The 13,361-nt window shown below is 39.8% G+C and overlaps 1 protein-coding gene and 2 non-coding genes across 3 annotated transcripts in view; 1 reads left to right on the forward strand and 2 right to left on the reverse strand.

Moving 5' to 3' along the window:
• m1ap (meiosis 1 associated protein) overlaps window positions 1-13,361 on the reverse strand; it is a 57,732-nt gene that overhangs the window by 22,315 nt on the left and 22,056 nt on the right. The gene's annotated exons all lie outside the window — the stretch shown is intronic.
• trnaa-ugc (transfer RNA alanine (anticodon UGC)) lies at window positions 8,522-8,593 on the forward strand. The gene has a single exon. It is a non-coding gene; the product is annotated as a tRNA-Ala (tRNA).
• trnaa-ugc (transfer RNA alanine (anticodon UGC)) lies at window positions 8,972-9,043 on the reverse strand. Its single transcript has one exon. It is a non-coding gene; the product is annotated as a tRNA-Ala (tRNA).

Consider the following 13,361-nt stretch of genomic DNA (forward strand, 5'->3'; position numbering starts at 1 on the left):
CTGATGGAGCTGAAGGCAGAAGAGAGATGTGACTGATGGAGCAGGACAGTGACAGACAGTGGCAGGTAGATAGAGGATGGTGTTTAATTGCTGTGAACCACTTTGAGTAACCTTGTTTTTTTCTTTCTCTGCTCACTCTTTTGACATTCTTTTTTCCAACTTTGTGTGAACCCCAGAAAGAAAGAAAGAAAGAAAGAAAGAAAGAAAGAAAGAAAGAATGAGGGAAGATAACTGAAACTGCTTCTTTTGGCTGCCAAAATACTGCACGTGTCTGCAAACCACAACTACAGGAAAACGATATGGGACCCTACCCTATGTTTTACCAGAGGCTTCCTTTCATGAATAAAAACTGTAGATTTATTTTCTCAAACAGGTGGGGCTAAAATGATTTAAAAAGATCTAGAAGAATGAAGACACAAGTGTTAGGAGAGATTAGATAAATGATTTTTTGTATTTTAGCGTGACCATGAACCTGAGCAACCAGCCAATCTCAGCAAGATACTAATAGACACCATATACTGGTGTGAACGGTGATACCATTCTCCATCTGTGAGGCCACCTGCTGCTCTGCTAATACAGTGGTGTGAACCGCCTGACCTTGCCGATGTCTGTGTGTAGTGAAATGAAAAATACGGATTCTGATTTTCAGACAATAAAAAAAAGGTTTCTCTCTCCTTCTGTCCTCTGTACGCATTTTAAGACACAATTATCTAAGCATGTGCTTTCTCTCTTGGTGAAAGCTTTGCGATGGCTACAGTGTGTGTGTCTCTCAGGAGGTCTGGGTGGGGTTTCCTTTGGAGGACCTCTGTGCACATTTAGCCACAATGCACTAAACTGAACTAGCTGACTATGATGGAAAATGAACTGAATGGGAGAGACGGGGAGAAACTGAAGAAAAAAGTTTGTGAGGGAGAAAAGACCCTCGGGTGAAAGACTGCAGGTATGTTGATATAGTAGCTGAGAAGGAAACGGTTTGGTGGAAAGTTGTTTTCACACAGAGCCAACTACACAAAAGTGTAGAAATGGTGTTTATTAACACCTCAGAGTTGAGCTGGAGTGAGCTGTATGAGGTTCAAGAAGTGACCCGATCAGAAATACCTTCACTGTTCAGTTTCCTTGTTGAGGTGCTTTGGTGGAAAAAATTAATTTATACCAGACTCTCACATTTGACTCTGTAGTGCAGCATTAAATAGAACTGAGTGGCGTGGTTTGTATGCCTCAAGTGGAGTTGTATCTGTAATTGATCAACATGTCTTTTAGACCCCATTCCTACAAAACTGCTCAAAGAAGTCCTGCCATTAATTAATGCTTCAATCTTAAATATGATCAACCTATCTCTAATAATTGGCTATTTACCACAGGCTTTCAAGCTGGCTGTAGTTAAACCTTTACTCAAAAAGCCATCTCTAGACCCAGCAGTCTTAGCTAATTATAGGCCAATCTCCAACCTTTCATATCAAAAATCCTTGAAAGAGTAGTTGTCAAACAGCTAACAGATCATCTGCAGAGGAATGGTTTATTTGAAGAGTTTCAGTCAGGTTTCAGAGTTCATCACAGCACAGAAACAGCTTTAGTGAAGGTTACAAATGATCTTCTTATGGCCTCTGACAGTGGACTCATCTCTGTGCTTGTCCTGCTAGACCTTAGTGCAACATTCGATACTGTTGACCATAACATCCTATTAGAGCGATTAGAACATGCTGTAGGTATTACAGTTACTGTGCTACAGTGGTTTGTATCATATCTATCTAATAGACTCCAATTTGTACATGTAAATGGAGAGTCCTCTTCACACACTGAGGTTAATTATGGAGTTCCACAGGGTTCAGTGCTAGGACCAGTTCTGTTTACATGGACCAGTTCATGTTATACATGCTTCTCCTAGGCAGTATCATTAGAAGACATAGCATACATTTTCACTGCTATACAGATGACACCCAACTCTATCTGTCCATGAAGCCAGATAACACACACCAATTAGTTAAACTGCAGGAATGTCTTAAAGACATAAAGACCTGGATGGCTGCTAACTTTCTGCTTCTTAATGTATTCTGTATTCACATCGCTTATGTTAATGAAAGTGTGGGGAGTGAGTTGGAGGGCGGGGTGGGCTGGGCTGCTTTTAACCATGTAAAGCACTTTGTGCTACATTTTTTTTGTATGAAAAGTGCTTTATAAATAAAGATTGATTGATTGATTGATTAATTCAGACAAAACTGAGGTTATTGTACTCGGCCCTGAAAATCTTAGAAATATGGTATCTAACCAGATTCTTACTCTGGATGGCATTACCTTGGCCTCCAGTAACACTGTGAGGAACCTTGGAGTCATTTTTGACCAAGATATGTCCTTCAATACACATATTAAACTTTTTAAATGAGTCAAAAATACACAACATTGGCAGTGAAGTTTTACTACTGTTTACATTCAGTTCCGCCATCTTGGATTGTTTTATATTGGTCTGCTCTTTATAAGTGGCCTATACATTTCTCATTGGGAGCTTCCAGTTGGAAATTTTCAACTTTCGACCTCTTGAATAAGTACAATTACAGTACAACCCAGTAATGGTGTCGCAGCCTACAACTTTTGAGAAATAGAAATATGAATATTACTTTTTTTCAAAGTTAAACACTAAAAGAAAGACTGTATGTTTTCCTTCATTAGGATACAGATTTGTGCCAGCCAGTGTATGGGACTGTAGCCTAAGCTTTCATTAACATCGAGATCCTAACTTTGCTGTCTCTGCAGAGAACATCTGAAGCTTTCTGAATGACGTTTAGATCCCTAGTCAACTTCCTAACCACCTTTATACATAATGACAAAATGATAACAGTGCCCTAGCGTCTGTCAGTGACAGAATACCAAATTATGTTTTCATTAAAAAAAAATAATTCTGGCTACCTGCCCAACTAGAACTCCTTCATGTGACCTAACATATAGCATCAGGATGAAGGGACGACATTCTTCACAACTCCAAATGACCAGAGTTAACATAGCCTCATCTCCAAGCATCATTTCTGGCAAAACATCTCCAAGCATCGATTTAGCTAAGGCATCGATAGAAAAGCTCACAGGTTTCTTTTATATTAGTATTAACTTCTTGTACAGAGGAAGCCAACTGAGGGGAGTAGTCGCCTCTGGGGATCGATGAAGTTTCATATTATCATTGTAATGTAATACAAGAAATATGACTCATTGTGAGCCCTGAGGATGAAGTCTTGCCTTACTCTTTTTATAATTCTTGACTGTGGGCCAGTGGATTATAATCCTCCTCTCAAGGGACAAAAATTTTCACAGTTATTATTCTTGCGACTCGAAATGGATTTGTGGGATGTGTGCTGATCCAAGTGCAACTGTGTGGGGTGTGGAAATGGCTTAAGTGTTCTGAAGGAGGCAAATAAGGAGAAGGAAAACACTTCTAAACAAAAAGAGCATTTCTTATCCGAGGTGGCAGCCACAACGATAACAAGGCATACAGCACATACTCCAGGCACTGTAACAGTTAATGTGATTACACAATACAGAACACCCACCACAGTTCGTGAAACGAAGATATGGAACCCAAATTCTTCTAAACAGTTTCCTTGAGGAATGGAGCAGGCAGGTCAGATATTCAACAGGAAAGTATTCCATAAGAATTATGTACCAGATTGTTTTGCTGGGGGTTTGTCATTTATCCAAGATAGAAAAATGTTTTCCTTATAGCATATGCAGGGATATCGTAAAGTCTATTAAAGATGCCATCAGTAATATTATCCCGACTCGGATGTCCCAACAGCAGAGATACAGTGTCCACTTTCAAGTATTATTTCCATATCATGCAAAATATCTATCCAATCGGATTAATTATTTTGGCATGACCAAACACAGTGTATGTAGGTTTCGATTGAAGTCTTACACTTCAGTACGAAAGTTGATGATTCATCTGGTACCTTTTATTGTGAGAAATTGATCAATGGCCATGAGTACCATTCACAGATAGTTAGAGAAAAGCTGTAAGCACAGCATTGTAAGATGGTGAAAGATGTACCCTTAGATGTACCCTTAGGCCCCCTCCTCGATTCAGAGATGGTCTTTCCCCTTGACTCAAGATAAGATAAGATAAGATATACCTTTATTAGTCCCACGAGTGGGACCGCTAAAACCAGCATCCCTTCCTTGTCCAGGATGTGTACATCCTCATCACTGAAAGAGTGTCCACTGGCTTGTATGTGTAAATAGAAGACGAAGTCGTGACCTGACGAGTTAGCTCGTCTGTGTTTTGCCATCCTCTTAGTGTAAAAATGTATTCCCACGTATAAATCATGGGAATCCTCCTGGAACTTAACAGCATACACCATATTACTCTGTTTGTGCCGGGGCTGGACCAGTTTTTGGTGCGCGTATTTTGGTATTTGAAAGCCGCAGAGACGCGTGTGTAGAAGGTTTGTCACATTCAACATATCAGATTGATTCAACACATTGTAAAAATGTGATATGGCGTTTTTGGTTGGGAAAAGGAGAAGCGAATTGCTCTACTACTGCTAACGTGCCAATAGAGTTAAAAGCATTTTTTTTTTTTTAGTAATGAAGTCCCTAACATTAAGGTATCTGAAGTTTTTCTATTTTTTGAGCATTACTTTCTGTAAAATTGCTGTAGATAGTTTGTTTTAGGCTTGCCACTTCTTTTGTCCTCCACTTGTTTACTTTCTTCAGTTTTTTTTAAGGACACACCATGTTGAGATATGTGACTAATGAGCTAATAACTCTTTGGGAATTACCTAGTTGGCGCAAAAAATATTCTTTTATTGCTGTCAAACTGTGTTTTCTTTAGTATTTTTCATAGATGCAACTAACAAAATGGGAAAAAATTATATGCTTTTGCAACCGGCTACTAGTAACAAAGTGCCTAAAGATAAAATTTAAAATTGGTTCTTTGCTAAGTTGTCTGTTTTATGTAGATCCCTGGAGTTATCTCTCTTTTTTATGTTTGAATGATTTATAGCTCAGTGTTAAGTGTCTTAGAAATTTAAAAAAACATTCCTCTGAAAATGGTCAAGTACAAGGACATTATATAATTGTAATCTGATGCAGAATGTATAGACTGCGGACAGGATTCCCTGACTGCATACATGCTGCCCGACTTCTCTTTTTGTAGCATTAATATGCTGATCATTTCATCCTGTCATGCACAAAGTGCAGAATTCCCTTGCAGCTTATCTTCCACAGTTATAGACTGAAAGTAGCGTTTTGCTGAAAGGAGTTTAGTTTTAATCTAAGCAGACCCACTTTTTGAAAAATCACAGATGGTTAAGGCAGAGAGGCACAATAAATCTAGGTTAATACATCGTAAATCTATGGTAATACAAGAGAGATAAAGTGAAAGAAGATAAAAAGAAAGAAGAAATGGAATACTTCACAGAAGTATCCCATTTCACAGAAAGCAAAAAGTATGAGGGAGGGGCAACAGTTAGAGACAAAACTTTCTCCTCCAAAAAAGAACGGGAAAGAGAAAAAGGGAGGTGGTAAGGAGGAGAAAGTAATTAGGTAGTTGGAGAAAGAAGAGAAGAAATGAGGCAAAAAGTCCTATCATCTTTCTGTTACGCTTTGACAGAGCAAGGCAGAAGGGTATGATTAAAAGAAAAGTGAAAATTAACACTGGGAAGGACCACACATGCTTGTAATATATATAAATACGTGCACACACACACACACACAGACTGGAGAAAGGTTCAAAGAAAGACTCATGAGTCATTTAGACATATTTGCACATAGGACACACAAAAGTGTATGATGATTCATAAGCAAATCTAAAAATAAAAAAGCAACAACACAACCTGCAAAAACTGAGACATATAAACAGAATTACAAACGCACACAGTTCTGTGTTCCTTTAGGCCTAAAAACAAGAACTGTCATCTGTCCCCCATAAAAGCTTCTTATCACTTGTACAAACTGGACAGACAGCAAAAGAAAACAAAAATCTGGAGGGGAAAAGACTGAGCTGTAGCACTGTGGTTTATGAACAGTGAGAAAGATATGAAAAGGACAGGGGAGTGAGAGATGGTAAGAAAAAGAGAGAGCGGATTAGGGGAGATATAATGGGCTATAATCCTTTTCTATTGAGAGATGGATCCCAGAATCGCTGACAGGGTGTCAGTTTGAAAGAGCTATTTGCCCAAGATATGAGACTGCTTTGAGACTGCTTCTACCTTCAGCTCTGAGGTCTTAGGAAAAAAACCCAACAACCCCAAAACACAAAAGCACAAAGAGACCAATCTATTTAACTTAATGCTTTTTAAATGAATTGTCTTAATTTAGTAATAATTTTCATTACTATAATCGAACATATACATTAGTAATAGTCATATTAGTGTTTTTAAGAAGGAACTATAGGAAATTCAAACATTGAAACAAAGTCTAATTTATTTTGCTTATGATCAGTAAGCTGTCAACACTATAGATGTAAAATTACATGTATTTATGTGATGATTTGACAAGGTGAAGAAAATCCCCAGCCATGTAACAGGCTTTTTATCGCTACAACTCAAGACTCCCTGTACTAACAAGGAGATGGAAAAGTCTGGTGTGAAATGGTTTTCTTACATTTTAGAGAAAGGCAAAAAAATATATTTTTAATATGCGTCAGTCAGAATGATTTTTCTTTTCTCTGATCCGTGACTGTCAAAACATGGGGAAGCAAAAACAAAAATGACATATTCTGATTGCCTTGGGTTAGAAAAAGGTTAGGGTTAAGGTTATCACCTAACATAACAATACCAGGGCTAATGATAAAAAAAATATTAGTGACCATTTTCTTAATGAGTTTCTGCTCCTCAGTGGTGAGTTGGTAATGGTCGTACTAATAGTCTCTTTGAGAATGACATGAAAATGATTTATTGAGAAGAATGTGTCTCTTGCATCACTGCACAGTAGACAGTCATGAAAACTATGTGGGTATACAGTCGTTTGTTCCAGAAGACTGCTTCTACAAAGGTTTGTCAAAGACTGGGTCCTTCTCAGGAGCTCAGTTAATTCCAGGGTGGTACTATGGTAGGATGCCACTAGTCCAGCTGTAAAATTTCCTTGTTATGAATATTCCATAGTCAGTTAATGGTATTTTAACAAAGTGCCACAAGATGGTAGGCCACCTGAGGTGCATAGTGCGCATAGGTCGCTGTACAGTGCAGCGAGGAATGCCCAGACCTCTACATTGGAGAGACCAAACAGCCACTTCACAAGCGCATGGCACAACATAGAAGAGCCACCTCCACAGGACAAGACTCAGCTGTCCATCTGCATCTTAAGGATAAAGGACACTCTTTCGAGGATGCCAATGTTCACATTTTGGACAGAGAGGACAGATGGTTTGAAAGAGGAGTGAAAGAAGCCATCTATGTCCACTGTAAGCGACCATCTTTGAACAGAGGTGGTGGTTTACAACACCAACTGTCTGCCATCTATAATCCAGTTTTGAGTTCCTCAAAACATCCTGGGCCATCTGACCTCAGGAATTGATAAGGTGGGGCCAGGTTTCACAAAGAGCTCACCCGAAACCCTGGCTGATTGGGATCCACACCCAGTTTCACACCTTGGCTCAGGCGATTAGGGGATCATCAGGGGGTCCTTTTGTTCCTCTGAGGGGGGATACTCCCACTAGGTTTATATCTGGGACTCCCCACCATTTGACCTTAGAACTGAAGAAGCTTCTCGGATGAGAGGTGAAACGTCTTCAAGCAACTTAAAGAAGTCCAGACGCTTTTCTTTGCAAGCTCCTTTGACCCCAGAGTCAATTACTACAGATGTCCAAATTTCACATGGTCTTCAGATTAGCTCAAGAACAGTGCATAGAGAGCATCATGGAATGTGTTTCCATGGCCAAGCAGCTGCATCCAAGCCTTACATCACCACGTTCATCGCAAAGTGTTTGATCCAGTGATAAAAGCTACTGGACTCTAGAGCAGTGGAGATGTGTTCTTTGAAGTGATGAATCACGCTTCTTCATCTGGCAATCGGATAGACGATTCTGGGTTTGGCGGTTGCTTTTGTGGGATTATGGTTTTTGGTTGCTTGTTAGGAGCTGGACTCAGCCCCTTTGTTCCAGTGAAAAGAACTCTTTAATGTTTAAGCATACCAAGACATTTTGGACAATTTTATGCTCCCAGATTAGTGGGAACAGTTTGGGGATGGCTCGTTCCTATTCCAACTCAACTGCACACCAAATGCATAAAGGAAGGCCCATAAAGACATGGATGAACCAATCTGGTGTGGAAAAACTCGACTGGCCTGCACCGAGTCCTTACCTCAACCATATAGAACACCTTTTGGATGAATTAGAGCGGAGACTTTGAGCCAGGACTTCTGGAAGAACAGTCAAAAATACAAAATAAGTATCACCTGTTCATCTTCAGTTACTGGACATCCAGACTAGTTATTTGTAGTCCAAAGAATAAAAGACAGTTTAACCTCTTGTATGACCATCTCACAAGCAACCAAAGGCTAAACAGTGGGATAATATTATGGGGTGAGGTACCTGCTACAAGGGGATGTAGCTCAGTGGTAGAGCGCATGCTTTGCATGTATGAGGTCCTGGGTTCAATCCCCAGCATCTCCAACTTTTTAATGCTGTAAGTAGCTTTGGATTGACATTACTGTGATAAACTCTATGTTAGGCCTGCTTTGTAGTAATATAGGACCAACACAGTATACTGATTGGCACGACATGCTAATGAAGTTGGTGTTCTCTATTTCTTAATTCTGCATTTTATTAAAAAGAACTGTTGTTAAAAGGTACTTAGGTAGTGACTGCCTTAACATTTGGGTCTCACAAATTATTGTAATTTATTAGACCTCAGCCTCAGGTCATACTATAAGAGAATCAACTTATATTTGGTAGTTATGATGACGATTCATGTTGTATTGCTTTAAGCCCGGTGAATATGAAAATTATATATATTTTGACAGTCTAAAGCTGATTAAAGGATTGAAAAGCTGGAGATGCTGGGGATTGAACCCAGGGCCTCATACATGCGAAGCATGCGCTCTACCACTGAGCTACATCCCCTTTGTCTTGCTTTTGTTATGGCAGCTTTTATGTCAAAGACTTTTTGTCTTCTCAAATCCTGAGTTTGATTTTTTTAAGTGAACCCCCCACAAAAATAATAATAAAGTATCAATTTTGAATCTTATTGTCACCACTGTTATATCTAGGGATAGGAATTGATAAGAATTTAGCAATTTTGATTCCATTATCGATATCACTCATTGATTCGATTCCTTATCGATTGTCATTGCGTTCTCACTGGCTCTGTTGTGAGTCACCACCTTTGCTAAGCAGCAATAAATAAATTACAAATAATAAATTATTTCCTCCCTTAGTTGTGATCAGTCTTCACTCAAAAGTCATTATCACAAATATTACCCATATTACACATTACTTCAAAGTAATGTAGTATGTTTCTTAATTACTCCCGGGAAAAAGTAATATGTTATACTACTCAATGTATTACTTTCATGTTACTATTTAAAATAGCTGAAACACAGTCTCATTATCACCATTTAACACGATAAAACCTGAGGCTACAAGCCCAGACACCAACACAAATCCCTAATGAGGACACAAATCTAAGAGCTTCCTCCTAGAAGAATACAAAGCTGACCGCACAAAGCAAAGATAACAAAAAAAACAAGCACAAAAAAGTGATCGCCACAGTGATTCTGCTTTTGAAACGTGAACAGGTAGGGAGGCTGCAGACTTACTGCTCATCTGCTTGTTACCTGTTGAAGGTCCGGGTCTGGCTGCTGGGGTCGGCTTTTACTCTGGGTTCTTGGCTAGCTTAGCATTAGCACGCTGTCTTGGCAGATGCTTGCAAAGAAACAAAGTTGTGTTAGCAGCATCCAGTTTGTTTCTATGCTGGATGCAGTTTGGGGTGCTAGTGTTTGTTAACAGTCTGAAGGGCCCAGGGAAAGAAGCTGTTAGTGAGTCTGGAGGTGTGGGACCTGACTGACCTGAGGGCAGTGGGTGAAAGAGGTGGTGCGTGGGGTGCAAGGGGTCAACTGTGATGGTCCCTTGTGTGTGTTTTTTCTGAGACAGGAGGATCTGGCAATGACCTTCAGGTGTGGCAGAGGGCAGCCAATGATTTTTTGGGTGGTGTTAATTACCCTCTGCACAGCCTTCCTGTTCTCAGTTGTGGCCCCTGCAAACCAAACAACCAGGAAGTAGGAGAGCACGCTCTCCACTGAGGAACAGCGTCTGGTCCAAGTTGTTCTTCCTCAGGACACGGAGGAAGTGCAGCTGCTGCTGGGCATTCTTTACCAGGGTGATGTTTTTTTTAATATACATGTATATATTTCTCTGTAATACTTGATATACATAAAATAATGCATTTCTGTTTTTTTTTTTTCATTAAGAAATGAAAATAACAAAAACAACAAAAAACATTAACAGCATAATAAAAACTAATAAGTAAATGGTTAAAATTTCTGAAGCATCTGAACAGTTAAAATCAGGAATAAAGGTTGTAAAAACTCATAAAATAATGTTAATTTATACAATTTTGACATTTTTTCCCTCACTGACACCACAACTATATATTTTAAAGTGATAGGGTTATGTGCTCCTTGCTGAACCTGGGTGCAGGCCTGGGAGTCTGTGTGAGAAAATAGGTTTTCCTCCAAGCCACAGCAGAGAAGCAATAAAGAGGCTTATTGATGTGAGACTAATGTATGGAGGGATGGAGGATAGATCAATGACGGGATAATACACAACCACCACAATCCATAACAAACACACTGTGGATGGTGTTTTAGTTGAATAAAGGCTGTCACTTGAAAGCTGGATTTTGGGACTAAATGTGGGTGAAATGGTTGTTTTGTCACTTCGAGAAGCATTTGGAAATTCTATATTTGAATAAGATAAATGCCCTGACAAAGCCCAGAAGTGATGTGCAAAAGACTAGAACTGTTTGAATGAGTATTTTGTCAAAATATGACGATAAGGAAACGCATTTTGTCAGCCATTTGAAAGGGATTTTCAGAGAAGCTCAAGAAGCCTGCGTCATATGGATTTTCATAAGACTGAACTCTATTATCAGGCAAATTGTAAATGAGAAAAGATGTTAAAATCTGACACACGCACAAGCACAGTTTGGTATGCCGATTTAAATGACTAGTGTAAAAGCAACACAAAAGTTGTGTTCAGTCACATAAACAAAACAGCTACACAATATTTGTGTGAATGCATTACCTTTATATAGAGCATTTATCAGCCACAGTTCTTAGCTGAGAAATAAATGTGGAGGTTAAAACTTCAAAAAGTTCAAAAAACAGGCTACAAAAATAAAATACTGCTTCTATGGTTAAAACACAGCTATTCCCTGGTATATGCTAATTTACTACGACTGTGGCATTGAATAAAAAGTGTAGACTGGAGGTGAAGGAGGAGTGCTTGTGTCAGTGTTTATCTAGTATCTTTCAAAAGAATTTTCAGCTCCACACTTCACCTTCTTCGCTGAAAGCACAGTGCCTCTCAGTGCTGCCAACTTGGTGGTAACTAGCGTGGTGAACACAGACAAGTGTGCCTGAAAAAATTTAGGCCAGTTACTGCACAAGTGAGTATCGTGACCACTGAAAAATAGCTTGTCAAACGCTTTTGCAACATTCCTGTAAGCTAAAAAGTGAAGCTCAGGACAAAGAGACATTGAGTCTATGCGGAGTTGGGGATGTAGCTCAGCGATAGAGCGCATCCTTTGCATGTATGAGGTCCTGGTTTCGGTGCCCAGCATCTCCAACCTCATTGCTTTTAAATGTGAACAGAAGAGCTTGGCAGCAGCTTAGTGCAGGTAGACATGCTCAAGAAAACCTGCTGAAGCTCAAACTGAGTATCAGAATGGGAAAGAAGATGTCGATTATGAATATGGTATGGTTGTTGGTGCCCGAGGGGCTCATCTGAGTATTTTAAGAAACTGCTGCTCAATCCACCATTTCACAAAACTCAGGCTGAAACTGCTTTCTACAGTGAATTCACTGTACTCAAACGGCCTCCATAGTCAGCAGATCTCAATCCAATCGAGCAAATCTGGGATGTGGTGGAGCGAGAGATTTGTATCATGATTGCAGCTGCCAAATCTGCAGCAACTGTGTGATGCTATCATGTCAATATGAGCCAAAATCTTTCAGGCATGTTTCCAGCACCTTGTTGAATCTGTGAAGAATTAAAACAAAGAAAAGATGAACAACCTGGCACTGGTAAATTCTAAGTTATGAAGTGGCTGGTAAGTGTATGCTGCCCTCGTCACTTTCCAGATAATTCACTAATATACAACAGAAGCATTAACAATGACCCAACCAGTCTCTGCTGTTGAACATGTTGCAATGGATTTTAAGGTCTAAAAATCAGCACTGCATTGTAATTCAGATGTTTTTAGCGATAGCTGAATGGCTCTGCCCTGCAAAGGAGCAAAATGTTGCTGTTTTTTTATTTTTATAACTTCTGAAACATGGTTAAATTTAGATATGATGTCACTCCCAGATGCAAACATCCAACTTTGGAGGAAAAAGGATCACAACATACGTGTTCTTGCATTAAACATCCTGCTGCGCTGATAGAGACACATCTGTCAAGCTCTAGGAAGCGCACACTCGTCGAGCATCTTTGATTTGCAATTAAAAAGGCGAGAAACTACTCATGGGGTTAACAACTCAGTAAAATAAATATCACAAATGATAATGTCACTAACTCAATAGACAGGCTGGAAAAAGAGACATATATATTAGAGTTGGATGTCTCGAGACCAGTCTTTTACACGGTCTTGATCTTGTCTTGGTCTCGCTGTTTCGGTCTTGCTGTCTCAGATCGACATAGTGGTCGGGAGATTTGGAGTCAACAGTATCCTGACACACAATGTAACGTTCGATAATGTGTCATGCGCAAAAGCATCAGCTCTAAGAGCCGTGCTTAGAGAGTGCTTTGTAGTGAATCAGAAGAGTCGACTCCCATTGAGCGAGAGCCGGCTCCTCACTTAATTTCCTTTCGCTGCTCAGCTCTCACACAGTGGCTCAGCTACGCTCCAATCCCTCTATATTGTGGCCAATCACATGCGATCATATAGGGTAATATCATTATGTGAAAAACAGAGAGGGTGAGCGACGCGACAGTCAAGTGGAGCGTCCGTCTGTCCTCTCAGTAAGTGAGTGAGACAGTAGACAGCGGTGAGGAGGGCTGTGCAAATGCATCGCAAAAACACGTAAATATGCCTGACACCTGTAAACGAAGCAGCATCTGGCTGCAGTTTAAAGACTTTTTTGTCTCGGTCTTGGTCTCGTCTCGATTTTGTCTTGGTCTTGACTCAGTCTGTCTTGGTCTTGGTCTTTTCTGGGTCTCG

The sequence above is a fragment of the Neolamprologus brichardi genome, chromosome 3 (assembly GCF_056152115.1).
Source record: "Neolamprologus brichardi isolate AB-2024 chromosome 3, ASM5615211v1, whole genome shotgun sequence".
Taxonomy (NCBI): Eukaryota; Metazoa; Chordata; class Actinopteri; order Cichliformes; family Cichlidae; genus Neolamprologus; species Neolamprologus brichardi.